Raw genomic sequence first — 15,259 nt, forward strand, 5'->3', positions numbered from 1 at the left:
AGGCAGAAGGAAAGAGGCAGGGTGACGCGTCATGAACACGTCATCAGTTAAACTGCGCATGTCTTAAAGCCTGTGGTGTTAATGCACGGGCTGAGCGGAGTTACAAAAACAAATTTCCGAAGCTGGATCATGATCTGGATCGCCACCAAAATCTAATGGATTGTTCATTGTGCCACACCCCACCCCTCCAGAAAATTTCATTCAAATCCATTGCGGACTTTTGGAGTTATCCTCCAAACGGACAAACCGCCAAACAAACCAACAAACCAACGCCGGTGAAAACATAACATCCTTCCTAGGCCTTTGGCCTCGGCGGAGGTGAGAATTAAAAAAACAAAGCATTCAAAACAATAGTGATTTGGAGGTTGAATACCATGGCAACTGTCAAAGCTTCGAAGCATTCGGGTCAGCTCTAGGAGCAACGGAAGTCAGACGGCGGCTGGCAGTACCACGGTTTTGCACTCTTTTTCTTTACATTACCGCAGTTTCACAAGCGTGTTGGAGAACTACGGTGGCCTTCAGGTGACGTAAAAACACAAAAAGTACTCGCTAGAGCCAGTGTTCGGTTTGTCCGTTCTAACATGGCGGAGCAACATGGCCGACTCAGTGAAGAGGACCCGCTCCCTATGTAGATATGACAAACTCATTCTAAGCTAATGGAAACACAGCGATTCTTACTTTCAGGTGATTATACACTAATGAAAACATAAATATTATATTCCATTTCTGCTAATAGATCCCCCTAAAATGTTCCACACTGTTCCTTTAAGAGGCTAAAAACTGCACTGATACCACTTAACTTTTCCGTGTGCGTAATACTTTGCATAAGCATTGTGTTAATGCAACTTTCCCCTCTGCCAAGATATATGATGATAGTCGCCGGTTTCACCTCTGTCTAATGTGCAAATGATCGGTTCACCTTGCTGCCTAATGATGCGACTGAATAATAGATGTCATGTGTAAACAAAATATCAAAGCCAGAACAATAGCTGGATAAAGATAATGAGCACTGCGGAGAAGGATGAGTTACGGGTGGTCTTTGTAACTATACGTCAAAGGTGTATATGTAGGTGAGTCTGATGTTACAGTTCGCTGAAGAGAAACAAAATGTACAGTTTGGACTTAATCTAGTGTGATGTGTTTCCTTTCTTTTAAATTAATTTGGTTGATGAATTGTGGTTTGGCACAAAATAGGATAGTTTGGCTTTTTTATATACTGATCCAGTATGTGACAGCAGCAGCACCAGGAGCACTGAATCATTCCACATAAAGAAAATAACTGGTCAACATGACAGCTGACTTTGTCTTTGCAACTCTGTACTGCCATGTTGACACGCACAGATCCATCAGTCTGGGAAAGAAGCATCAGTGTCCGGCATGTGGGCAAAGAATACAGATGGACAGATAGGAGATGGAGCTCTTTTTTGTTCTGTTCCTGTCTGACATTAATAAAGTAACATCCACACCTGCTGGTCTCCATGTCTTCACTACATTCCTCTGCTCTGTGAATAACAACAAAAAAGTTGCATATTTTTTTTTTTAAACAATAAGGAGGATTTCTTAGAGAACTTCCTCGCAATGAGTTGTATTTTTAGCATGTCTACAGTCACAAAAGTGTAGGAGGTGTCGAAGGGTCACAAAATATGTGTGGAAGAAGAAGAATAATGAGACTATCTGAAGTACCGTAAGACATTTTCTGGAAAAAAAAAAAAAAGTTTGTGCATGCGGGCACAGCATGTTTGTATGGACTTGTGTTTGAAATATGTTTATGCAAAATGTGAGATAGGTTGGTAATTGCTTTCTGAGAAATTAACGCATGCAGTAAACAGATAAATGTTTTTTAGATGCATTTCTGTCACATTCATAAATACAGAAAACTTAGATGTTAGAGACTTGGCATAAAGTCAGTAAAGTGAGATCACAAACAGGAAGTCCAAACATAAAATACCAAAGTCAAACAAATGAATTATTACATTACACACAGCATTAAAATCACAAAAGAACAGCAAGAATTACATTTATCCCACTAGCAACTTTTTTGAGTTTACAGTTATGTATTAGTGTTTGGTTCTCTTTGGCTTTTTGCTGACTCAGTCGCTCATGGTGATATGCTTATTGACTGTCAGGTATGGCCTGCACAACTCAAAGTAAGAGCAGAGTTGTAGATAGATTCCTCAAGTTTGGCATTTTGGTTGTCGTAATCTTGTTTTTTTTTTGGAACCAGAAGTGACACCAGAGGGTGGAGCTAAGTACAACCTAACGCTGAATAAGACAGTTTCTAAGTGACCAAAAACATTACAATTAATTTAAAACACACTGTGACAGGGTTAGATGAAAACGCAGACAAAGCCGTGGTAGCCACCTATCAGTCACAAAGTAGCCATGCCCTAAAGCACTACTCTAAATGGGACCATAATTTACTGAATGAACATCATGCTGTATTGAAGAAGACTTGAAACTAGAGATTGAGATCATACACTCATGTTTACAATGTTTACTGAGGTCATAAATCAAGTGAGAAGTAGGGATATTTTCTCAGAGACTTCTATACAATCAGTTTTGCAACCAGAGGAGTCGCCCCCTGCTGGCTGTTACAAAGAATGCAACTTCTGCATTGGCTTCTCTTTTCAGAGGTTGCCGCCTGGTTCCAACCCTTGCCTTCAAGTTTAATTGAGTATTTGATGTTGATAAAATTAAGTATGCACATTGAATTGACTATTCAGCATAACATTTAACACACATACAGTATGAGGGGACTGCCCCACTCTACACTTATAAGAGGTGGGCCACTTTGTTCAGGCTATCGTGTCAGTATTGCTTCTCCACCATAACCTCGTACGTTTTGCCAATATGCATCTTTCTGCGTGGCAAAGCACATTCTACTACCTATATATTTACTCTCTGAATAAAATAAAGTATGATTTTTGGCATTTGAAATATTTAGCTGTATAAATGTCCTTCCTGGATGTTGTAGAAAACAGTGGGCCCGGTTCCAAATTACCCACTGGGCATGGGGCGACAAAACAAGCTGTGCTCTAGAGAGAGCTTGTAATAGATTGCAGTGATTCCCCTTGGACATGCTGTCGAGCAGGTGGCGTCTTAGCTGGTGCAACACACGGCAATGAATTTACCATTTCCTGCCCCACCATCTGACTATAAATCATACAGTCTGAAAACACATTTTTAATAACCAGAGAGGCAATTAAATAAATTCAGATGAGAGTCGGAGATAACTCTCTTTGCGGGTTATTTTTCTCATTAACCCAACACACACACACACATGAACAAACCAAGACCCATACATTCTATTTTGTTAGCTTACATTTGTGTGGTATACTGAATAAGGTAATTTAATAGATATGATTTAATTATATTCCAGTCCACAGTGTCAACACATGACACAGCTATGAGTTTCTGCTGATGCACGTTGACTGCTGGTGGCAGTAATGTGTCATTCAAGTGAGCAATGTGCCGTTACAGAGGAAGAGTGCAAACGGATTTCGGTAGCAACCAAACAAAAAAAGGGTGTCCAAACATACAAGTTAGTACTTGAATTGAACATGTGTTTGGTTCATAGAATGTATCTAAGAAGTGGACGCCATGACTTCACCCATTGGTTTGTGGACTGCCGTTTTGAAGCCTCAAGTTTGGCATTTTGGCTGTCGCCATCTTGGTTTTTTTTTGCAACCAGAAGTGACATGAGTAGGTGGAGCTAAGTACAACGCTGAATTTGATATTTTTAGGCAACCAAAATGTTACAATTAACTTGAATTGAAAACACACTGTGAAAGGGTTAAAGTTGTAAGAGGAAAACACGGACAACTCTCAGACCGGACAATGCCGTGGCAGCGACCTGTCAATCACAAGGTAGCCATGCCTTAAAGCATCCCCTGCTTTATGATTTATTTGACTCTAAATGGGACCATAATTTACTAAATGAACATCATGCTGTATTGAAGAAGACTTGAAACTAGCGATTGAGACCATAAACTCATGTTTACAATGTTTACTGAGGTAATAAATCAAGTGAGAAGTAGGCTCATTTTCTCATAGACTTCTATAGACTTCTTTTTGCAACCAGAGGAGTCGCCCCCTGCTGGCCATTAGAAATAATGCAGGTTTCAGGCACTTCCGCATTGGCTTCACTTTTCAGATCCAGAGGTTGCCCACTGGTTTGATAACAATGAAAACTCCTCCGGGTACCTTTAATTTACATAAAAAATCAGTTCACATTTATTCATGTTGTTAAATGTAATATTTTTGTAAGAAAAGTTGATTTTTTAATGTATTTTTAAATGCTATAATCAATAAAATACACCACTGTTACACACTGAGTTTCAGATTTTTTGTTCCATTTGTAATAAAATATAATACAATGGTTGCACAACAAAGTCATAATTAACAGGGCAATGATGAACTGATGTAGCAGATGCTGTAAGTTGTGCTACTGTGCCATATCAGTGAGAAAAAAATCCCCCAAATGCCCACAATCCAAAAAGTCTCCTCCCCGCAGTCCAGCTGATAAAATCACTTATTTCTGCCGTGCTGGAACTGCCTACAGCAAGAGCCACCTGTTCATGACTGGATGTTTTCCGCTTTCTGTAAAGTCACACCCTCACAGGTGGTTAATCCCCCGCGGACCACAGACGGTCACCTGTACTGCTCATATTTTCCCAGCTTCCTCTGACAGTGAGGCATGAAAGCCATTAGCTGTGGAAGGTAACGCTGTATGAGGCAAACCTGATATTGCTCACTTGTTTTTAGTTGAGGGATAAAGACGGGAAAAAAAATGCTTTCATAATTTGGAAACTTTTATCATACAAACCATTCCACCTGGAATGAAGTTATTAATCAACAGATTTATGCCGGAATATTTTTTTTAGAGAGATATTAATCTTGACTAAAAGAAATAAATGTGCCTTCTGCATTTGATAAATATAATTATTAGGGCTGTCAAAGTTAATTTCTCTAACGCATTAACGCAATCGATCTTTCAGAGGCAGCAAGCTCAAGAAGAGAGTGACATTGGTGATATTAGTATCATATGAAACTAGAAAACCTAAGGAATCCATTGGTACCAACCATGTCATATTAGCTTGTCGGGAAAGAGGCTAAATAACGCTCAAAATTTACGCTAAATTTTGGCGAAGAAAAACTGGCATTACGATTTTCAAAAGGGGTCCCTTGACCTCTGACCTCAAGATATGTGATTGAAATTGGTTCTACGGATACCCACGAGTCTCCCCTTTACAGACATGCCCACTTTATGATAATCACATGCAGTTTGAGCTTATTTTTATGCTAAATGCAGTACCTGTGAGGGTTTCTGGACAATATATGTCATTGTTTTGTGTTGTTGATTGATTTCCAATAATAAATATATGCATACATTTTCATAAAGCAAGCATATTTGAGTATTAAACACTTGACAAATCTCCCTTTAAGTTACATTTTGAACAAAATGTGTGCTTAATTTGCGATTAATCGTGATTCAAATATTTTAATCAATTGACAGTCCTAATAATAATTACTGGTACTAATAAATTAAAGTTGAATTCTGGTATTTTCCACTACCCTCGTGATTGTCGACGACGAAAACATTTGGCGTTAAAGTGTCGCCTGTTTCATCAAAATGTAATTTACTTTGACTATTTGTTCTTTGTTAGTTGTTTTCTTTTCTATCGAGGGACATCACTGCACAAACACTGGTGTTTCAGTCCAGGGATGTACTTGGGTTCGTCTTGGATGGCATCCACCGTAATTAGTTCCTCAGCAGAGCCGGTGCATCCTCGGGCTTAATGGGCAACAATCAATGCCAACACAAACAGTGTGTCTCTCTCCTTTTGTGTGCTGCTACAACTGTCTGTTAGATAAGATTATTGAATCCTTTCAAACTTTGTGTTTCGTCTTGCTGCTTGCTGCTGCTTGCTGCTGCTGCTTTGGATATATACTCATGAAAATAGTTCACAGGTTTGTTCTACTGTAACCACGCGCACACTTATTCAGCAACACACACACACACACTAGATGTCAGAGCAGAAGAGGAAATATGCAAACGCTATTGCTATCTCTGTCTCTCAACCTGCTGTCAGGGGTTAGACATATAATTGTGTTTATGGCAAAGCACAGCTACACAGAAATATTCCACCTACACATCTCATTTATTTTCTACGGCCATCTGCAAGTGCTCAACAATGAACCTTGTGAACCGAATGAATCACTCTGTGTTCGCAGGCTTGCAGCACATAACGTTTGTGCTGAAGCGCATTAGTCTTTCAAATTAAAAAAAAAAAATGTTTTTAGTTAGAAGCACCTTCTCAATGTTGAGATCCAATGTTGCGATGCACACATTCACTACGGGGTGAATTGAAGGACATGGGGGAATAATACTGTTATTATGGGCAGGGCGTTTCTTTCTCTCTGTGTTTCCACATGATATAAAAAAGTGTGTGCAGCTCTGTGCCATCCCAGAGACCATAATACAGACCCCCCACCCCCTTAAAAAAACCCCAGAAATTACTGGAAAATGACTTTGAATAGCTTGTGCAGCACACTCCAATTGTCTTGCACAAAAATCAATCCATTGTGGGTCTAAAAGGCAAATAATTAATGATGCTGAACACGTTCTCATGAATGTTACCACGACTATTATAGAACCAGCGCTCCTTTTATTGCATTTGAATGGCTGTAAAAAAAAAACTAAAAAAAAACAACAACACAGCAATTTAATTGTTCTCAACGATTTTTAGGAGAGGGGAGAATAGATTGGCCAAAACAAAAACTTAGATAAAACTTGGAGGCATGATGCAACTAACAAGCGCGTTGCAGCATTTTTTCCGACACTATCTGGGCCCAGTGGTGGACATCATTATCGCGGGTCAAAACAAGAAGACCTTCTCTGACCAGCTCAGACAGAAATTGGACTCATGGAGGATTCCATGGGAAACATGTGGGCTGATGCCTTTCGTTTGATTAATGGGCCTGTCCATGTATCTCATTTCACTTTGAAATAGGTCATAGATGGGTATCTTGGAATGTACTGGAATCTTCTGATCAAGATGCAAATGCTGCTGTTAACTTACACCACATTTGGTACTTTAAACTTGACTACGTTATGGACAATAAAGTTTGTTGTCCGACTTACAATTTGTCCTTCCTGTGTTACTGATTTTAATAGAAAATTCCCCCGTCTTTTCAACAAATGCCAAAAAAAACAAAACGATGTATGTTTATACCATAGGAACTATGACTCTTTTCCATTGGGAGCAAAGGGGTAAAATAGTGTGACGTTGTTATTAACTGTGTTTCCATCCAGCTGTTTTTTATGCACAATTTCAATTTGAAGACATAAATGCCATATTTCCATTATGTTTAATATTGTTTTCCACCATCTATTGGAGAAACAAAACGCAACTTGCAAATAGGGCTGGGCGATATGGCCACAATCTTCTATCGTGATATAGGTCTCTTCATATCTCCATAACGATATACATCAGGATATAGCATGTTTTTAGGTAGTTCAATAAATGAATATTAGGGATGGAACGATTTATAGTGCCAAACAAAGCCCCCCTGAGGCAAAATTGTGATTTGTGGTTTTGGGCTATACAAATAAAATTGACTTGACTTGAAACATCCGTAATCGGTCGATTTTCGCAAATAAGATAACATTCACCGTCGGCAGTGGCCGATGTTTATGTGTTGTGTCGCATTCATTTTGTATCAGCTAAATGTTGTGTTGTTAGCTGCTGATTTAATTACGTTTAATTTATGTTTCAAAATGTTTTTGTTGGGCTCAGTAATAAATTCCTCTCATTGAGTGGGTGGTTATATGCAGGCTGAGGGGCTTTTGAAGCAATTATATTTCATGTGAAAGAGGTTATTTTAAAGCTTGTTTTTTATAAATTTGTACAATTTAATAAGTGCTCATTCAAGATATGAATAAAAAGCTGAATTACTTTAAGAGTGGAGACAGTTCAGTTATTTTTTTATATAATGAAGATGTCTTTGTTTCCCTGGCACCAAAGGTGGAATAAATAACATCTGTATCGTCCAAATTTCTATTTCAAACATCCGTATTGGTATCGGCCCATCATTTTGCAATCGATGCATTCCTAATAAATAATCTATATGAAATAACCACATGGTAAAGCATATTTTTGTAAACTCTTGTGTGAATTAAATGACAAATGAAATGTACTTAATGTAATGAGTATTTTCTCATTTAATTCAGAACTTAATTGTAAAATGAACAAAACAGTTTCAAGTGAAATTATCCATAAAAAAAGTACATTTCCATATACACACATTTGTTAATCGCAAATGAACTGAGTGGTAATGTAAAGTTTGATGAAAAAACAGAACTGAGTCTTCAAATGATATTTCCTCAAAATACTTCAAATAAAATTTTCTGAGTAATTTGAGTTACTATGTGCTTGTTATTGTGGATCACTATATCTCGGTATACAGTATGATTTCATCACGATATGATTCCACTGAAAGATGATAAATTATCATAATGAATTATCAACCAGCCCTACTTGCAAACCAGCTCACAAAAATGTAAAATTGTCAACATACAGTATATCAGCCTTTATTTGATCAGAGGTGAACAGTGGATCGTGTCCTGTGTTCATCATGCCATCATCAGTCCTCATAATCTCAACTGACCACAAAAAAATATTACAATGTCTATTGAGTATTACAGTTTAAACCACATGCTACAGCTTTATCTGAGTCCATCTGGTCCAGGGTTTCTCAAGCTTTTCTGGCCTGTGACCCTCAACCCCTGATTTTTCGAAAATCTTTTGAATACTGTATCTAATCCATTTTGTCACCAGCAAATCCTGGGGGGGGCGGAACCTGCCACATAGATCTTTCTGAAGCTTTTGGCTCGATGCCATACATTCAGTGGGAGGTTCTTGGAACTGACAGCCGTGACCTTTTATTAATTGCCTTATACTTCATCAGTTCAGTGTTAATGAGCTATAGAAATACGGGACGATTCTGTGGACCACTGCCACAAATCATCAGATAAAGCAACATCAGCCTTTCGTTGGGGTATTCAAAAAGTCAAAGGTTTAAAACTCCCAGGGTATTTCTGTTGCAGGTTGAGTCCCTAATCCGTAAATCTTGTAAAGAGAGAGAAGAGAGAAGAGAACATCTGTTGGACAATGTTGAATATTATAAAATAAACTATAAGCGATCTGGTGTTGTACGGTATCTAGAGCTATTCGATTACAACATTTCAGCCTACAATATGTCAGAAAAATAGGAATAGCCACTATAAATTTGCACTGTTTTTTGGAAGATATGCATAGCACAAATGCTAATGGTAGGGGTAAGTTATAGCTAATTAGGACTCCATTAATCACTGCAGTATTAAATTGAGTTGCAATAAGAAAGTGCACACATTAATTCCCCCCAGACGTGCTCTACAATTTGTGTACCCTTCACAGGGCCAAGTAAAGGCTTTAGTGCCAAAGACGTTCCATCCAACCGACATATTTTCCACACTTGAACACACCGCCACCCAAGAGTTCAGTGTCAGCTTCATTAAAATGCATGGCTACTCACGCGGTCGCACCTTGTGTGTGCACAAATTAACATGAATGATTTCGCTCTGTGTTATCCCAGTTGGAGACCCCACATGACTCTAATGCAACAGACTAAATGAGGCTGCTTATTTTCTAGGGCTGAGTAGACGTGATTCTGTTCTCAGAGAGGAAAAACTGTGAGTGTTTAAGCACATGAACACTTAAAGGTCCCATATTATACTCATTTTCAGGTTCATACTTGTATTTTGTGTTTCTACTAGAACATGTTTACATGCTGTAATGTAAAAAAAACAACTTTATTTTCCTCATACTGTCTACCTGAATATACCTGTATTTACTCTCTGTCTGAAACGCTCCGTTTTAGCTTATTTTGACGGGATTGCAAAGGAATTCAGTTGCTAAGCAACAGTTTGGGTCCATGTTTACTTCCTGTCAGCTGATGTCATTCGCACACACTGCAACAGGAAACAAACTGGGACACATTTCGAATTTTTACATTTCAAACTGTGTAACGGTCTAAATATTGTATATTTGTGACATCACAAACGGACAGAAATCCTAACGGCTTGTTTCAAACGCACAATTTCTGAAAACGGGTTGTGTGTATTTCTCTGTATATTGAGCATTTCAATACTTTCACAGTATTTATATAGCACTAAAACCTGCTTTATAATATAAAAGATATGAAAATCTTACTTTTTACAATATGGGACCTTTAAGTAAAGGCAAATGTCCCCCTACTTTTTGACATATTTAGTCATTCAACCAAAAAAAAAGATAAAACATTTATTTAGGGTGCAAAAGAAATCTCCAACTTAGAAATAAAGGGGTGAAATGTGATTATCACCATAAGAAACTGACTGCGAGTCAACACATGGCAAACCCTTAGCAACAAGCTATTATTATTCTCCTCATATTTGAGACGCAGCACTGGACCTGTTTGCAGCACGTCATTTAGGATGGCGAGCACAGAACGCCGGTGTTTTCGCTCCAGTTAGATAGAGAGCAAAGCTGTCTCCCTCGCAGATCATCAGGATTTCTCAGTCATGTTTTATTAATCAAAGAAGGGACTTATTTCCTTTACCTTTCTATTGGACTAGCCACTAGACAGACAGCCAACTGAGGACATGGCCATCTCTTTCAGGGTGGCTAATTTGTCTTTGGAGAACCTCATTTGCATCGCAATTACCTGAGAAGAACCTATAAGTGGATCCTGCTGCCTCTGACAATTGAGATGGAGTGGGCATTTTCTGCTCCGTGCAATGGAACGAAAGAAAAATCAATTGATGGGGGGTGGAGACCAGGAGTTAGAAATTTTTCCCATACAGTGTAATTAACTGGCAGACAATCCTACTAGGGAATAGTCTATTACATCTTCTATAGGAATCACTTTCTATGGTAATGTGTTTCAACATTTCAGCTTTTTTTTACAATGTTATTGTAGGTCTGCGAAATTAGCAGCATTTGCATTCAAGTCACTGTTCTACCCCAGAAATTGCCAAGAAGAATGAAAATACTAAAGCATGGCAGATAACACAAAACAACCCTTGGTCAATTGGTACTGTCATATTGGGTTCATAGTATGTTTTCATTACAGCGAGGAAAACAAAATAATTATTCAAATGTATTTTTAATCAAATTTTAGCCCCGTCTTTATCAGCAGCTAAAGGCTTCTTGGATGTCGTAGGGAGAAGTACTTCCTCTGATAGTTAATAAAAGTAATGCGATGCTGCCACCAATGAGTTAGCATGTTTGATGTAGCAATTTCAGATGGTGTTATTTTGATGTGGGTTAAACAGTGTCAACACACTCTGTGTTCCAGTATCCATACTACCATACTATTTAGTATGCAAGAAAAAGATTTAAAGGTCCCATATCATGCAAATTTTCAGGTTCATACTTGTATTTTTTGTGTCTACTAGAACATGTTTACATGCTGTAATGTTCAAAAAAGACTTAATTTTCCTCATACTGTCAGCCTGAATATACCTGAATTTACCCTCTGTCTGAAATGCTCCGTTTTAGTGCATTTCAACGGAATTGCAACGGAAATGTGTTGCCTGGCAACAGTTTGGGTCCATGTTTACTTCCTGTCAGTTGATGTTATTTACATACACTGCAACAGGAAACAAACTGGGACACATTTAGAATGTTTACGTTTAAAACCGTGTAATGGTCTAAATATTGTATATTTGTGACATCACAAATGGACAGAAATCAGCTTGTTTCAAACGCACAATTTTTAAATACGGGCTGTGTGTATTTCTCTGTATATTGAGCGCTTTGATACTTTCACAGTATTTATAAAGCACTTAAATTTGCTTTATAATATAAAAGACGTGAAAATCTTACTTTTTACAATATGAGACATTTAAGTTCTGTCCGAAATTCCACACTTACATGCTATTTACTACGCTAAAACAGTACGTGAGATTTTTTTAATATGTCCGAAACCTTAGTATGAAACCAAAAGTACGCAAATTGCATACCATTTCCGGTGAAATATCAACGTATGCAACGCTGGCCATAAAGCCGCAAAAATATTCCACAATGCAATGCCGTAGTAACGACAACGTTCGTAACAGACGCTTCAATATTAGTGTAGGTAAAGGATTTAACTTTGCTAGGTGTAATACATATTTCAAATCAATTCAGACTTTGATTCTCTAAAAATCGTCGTTTTGGTTACATGAGGTTGACACAGGTTACCATGGTTACATGTCTCCAAGCGGCAAGAAGGTTTTTTCAGTGTATAGGATGTGATATTGGACGCAGCCTATATGTTCCAATACGAGCCAGCATGTTTTTCTGGCTATTCTGACCCACAATCCTCTGTGCAGCGGATGCAGATGGGACGCCTTTTATTCAACAGAATTGCCACCGCATTACCAGGGTGACGTTGCGGCGGTACTTGATAACTAGAGACGCAAGATGGCAGCAGAGAGCTTGAATCTTGATTACAGGATTGTATGGTATACCCCCTTTGACCACAATGTGGTCAGCAAAGGCAGAGTGGCACTGTCCGTATTTCCGTAACTTTGCTGAAAGCTTAAGCCAAATTATGAGATGTTCGAGTCTTGTTATGTTGTAGTGCAAAAATCTCGCAAGACTTTTGTTTGTTCAAGCTGATATTCACTTGCTGGCTTTCACTTAAATTGTTCCTGACATCTGTCAGCTGCTTCTCCGCTGTGGAAGGATTGGAAGGAAGGAAGCATTGTAAACAGTATCTTAACCTTTACTCAGAGTGCTTTTATATTTTTAGAAGTCATTAAAAGCTTGCGGTATCTAAAGCTTCTGATGTGTCTGAGTGATTACGGCCTACTGTATGCATGGCTACACGAAGCAGACTAAAAAAGCGACCCCAGGTACACAAAAGGATTTTTTAAATAGGCTTACTGGGCGCACAATGGGATGCTACATGCGTAAAGACGCAAAGGCGGTGGTGTTTTTTACTCCGACACAACCTTCCAGGAGATAAAAAAAACAAAACTTTTTCTAGCAGGTGAATATCTGACTGAGATCTGTTTGTCTTACTGACTGACTGCGTGACTGATGTGAAGGGATCCGAGGGATGGGCTTTCAAAACGTTCGTAAAGTAATATTAAGGATATTATTATCTGTTATCTGATAATTACTGTTATCTGAGGACAAATGGTGGAATTTAGGCATATTTCATTTTCTTTGTTTTGGATATTTCCTTATCATTCATTTCCTTTTTCCTAACGAGTGGTACAGTATTTGCTGAACTGAATGCAAACTGCACGCGACAATACATACTTTGAAAGGGCAGCTGCTGTATGTACTTAAAGTAAAAAGAAAAAGTATGCAATTTGGAAAGTAGCCCCAGTTTGTACACTTTGTCCCGAGTTGCTATAATTTCCTATGAAACCATAATGCTCCTTGGGGAACCAAAATTATATATGATATAATGAACTCTGGCTTCTTGGCCAACCTGACTCGCATGCTTTAGCTATAGCAGACAACAGCCGGTACACTGCCAAGCTTTCTGTAACTCCCAATTTTGATAATGCGAAGTGTTTTCTATATGTCCATAGTTCATGTCTAAATTTATTCAGAAAAATCATGTAAATGACATTGCTGCCATCCTGATTGAACCAACGCTGATTGCTTGTAGGGAGAAAGGTTGGATTGGATGTTCTGGTTTTGACAAATTGAACCGATCTCACCTCGTACCATTCTTTTGCTGACCTTTTTAGTATGCAATACCAGACAGCCTTTGATGTGAATGAAATCTAAATTTACACTTATTCTAAAAAAGAAATGTTCCTTTTCAATAAAGGGACTTGACAGGCAGAAAGTCTTTTGTTTGGATAACTATTGCTTGGTCCTATAGTCGTAAATCAGAGGATGCATCAGCTGAGCTTGCGTTTTTGCCAACAACAACAATTGAGCGACCTATTTAATCTGTCACACGCTCTGCTCATTCTCTACTTTCTTTGCTGCTATGGTGTTATCCTTCCAGCATCCCCCCTATTTTTCTTCAGGGATCGCATTGTTGGAGGTTGCATTGATATCGCTCTCTCTCTGCTCGCACTTTGTCTGACCTTAAATTACACTTTGAATACAGAAGATATGCCAAAATATTATATTTTTCTTAAGACATGAGTGGACTTACTGAGCACCTTGTGAACTGTCAAACAATACCTTTGGGCACCTTTCAGTAACTGTGTTCTTCTCATTAAACCTGCAGTAGGTAGAATATTTTTGGCATCATTGGGCAAAAAAATCCCATAATAACCTTTCAACATATTGTAATTCAAGTATTCTGAGAGATAACTAGACTTCTGCACCTCCTCATGGCTCTGTTTTCAGGCTTTAAAAAATCTGATGGGAGATTTTGGCCAATCACAGGTCATTTCAGAGGGAGAGAGCATTCCTATTGGCTGTTCATACAACAGATGCATCTGCCAATCACTCGCAAACTCCGATCAAACTAGGCAGCGCTGATTAAATAGGAATGAATATTCTGTTACTGTAACGCCTATTTCTAACCTCAAATGTTCTCAGAAACATTTTGTAGTGTACTGTTTAGCTGTAAAATGAGGAAGTTTGCTCCGGCTGGTGGGAGGTGCTTGGTATTTCCTCAACTGATCTCAACTGCTGGGTCACAAACTTTCTCATTTTACAGCTAAACAGTACACAACAAGATGTTTCTGAAAACACTTTATGCGAGAAATAGGCATTACAGTAACAGAATATTATTAGTATTTGATCAGCACTGCCTAGTTTGACTGTTTGATCGGAGTTTGCGAGTGATTGACAGCTGCTCAGAGACAGCAAGACTCCGGCTCGGCTCTGATTGGTTGTTTTCCTCTGGTTTGTGAAATCTTGCAGATGCCATTAGGAACACCGGAGGACACAGAGGCACATGATTTTTTTTTCAGATTACCTGTCTCATGTACTATTGTCAGGATATACCACTTTATAAAAATAACTGTTTTTAAATCCTATTTGATCTAATTCTACCCACTGCTGCTTTAAGCCTTTTAAAATCTTTCAGTTTGATTATTCACTGATTATTCTGCATTAGCTGTAGGTGGAAAAAGTTGGAGTTTCATTTGAATGTCTATCACCTTGTATTTTTGGCAGAGGCTTGACCCTATTTGACTGCTGTCATGTGCTCAGTGACAGTGGTTAAGTAGTGCATGCCACATGGTGGGGAAAAAAAAAAAGAACAGCTG

General features: G+C 38.5%; 1 protein-coding gene and 1 long non-coding RNA gene across 3 annotated transcripts in view; both read right to left on the reverse strand.

The window, feature by feature from the left end:
* The window catches only part of LOC119478316 (astrotactin-2-like), a 624,157-nt gene that overhangs the window by 452,111 nt on the left and 156,787 nt on the right, over positions 1–15,259 (reverse strand). The gene's annotated exons all lie outside the window — the stretch shown is intronic.
* LOC119478324 overlaps positions 1–15,259 on the reverse strand; it is a 107,471-nt gene that overhangs the window by 25,127 nt on the left and 67,085 nt on the right. The window lies entirely within an intron of this gene.

Source organism: Sebastes umbrosus, chromosome 19, assembly GCF_015220745.1.
Source record: "Sebastes umbrosus isolate fSebUmb1 chromosome 19, fSebUmb1.pri, whole genome shotgun sequence".
Classification (NCBI taxonomy): domain Eukaryota; kingdom Metazoa; phylum Chordata; class Actinopteri; order Perciformes; family Sebastidae; genus Sebastes; species Sebastes umbrosus.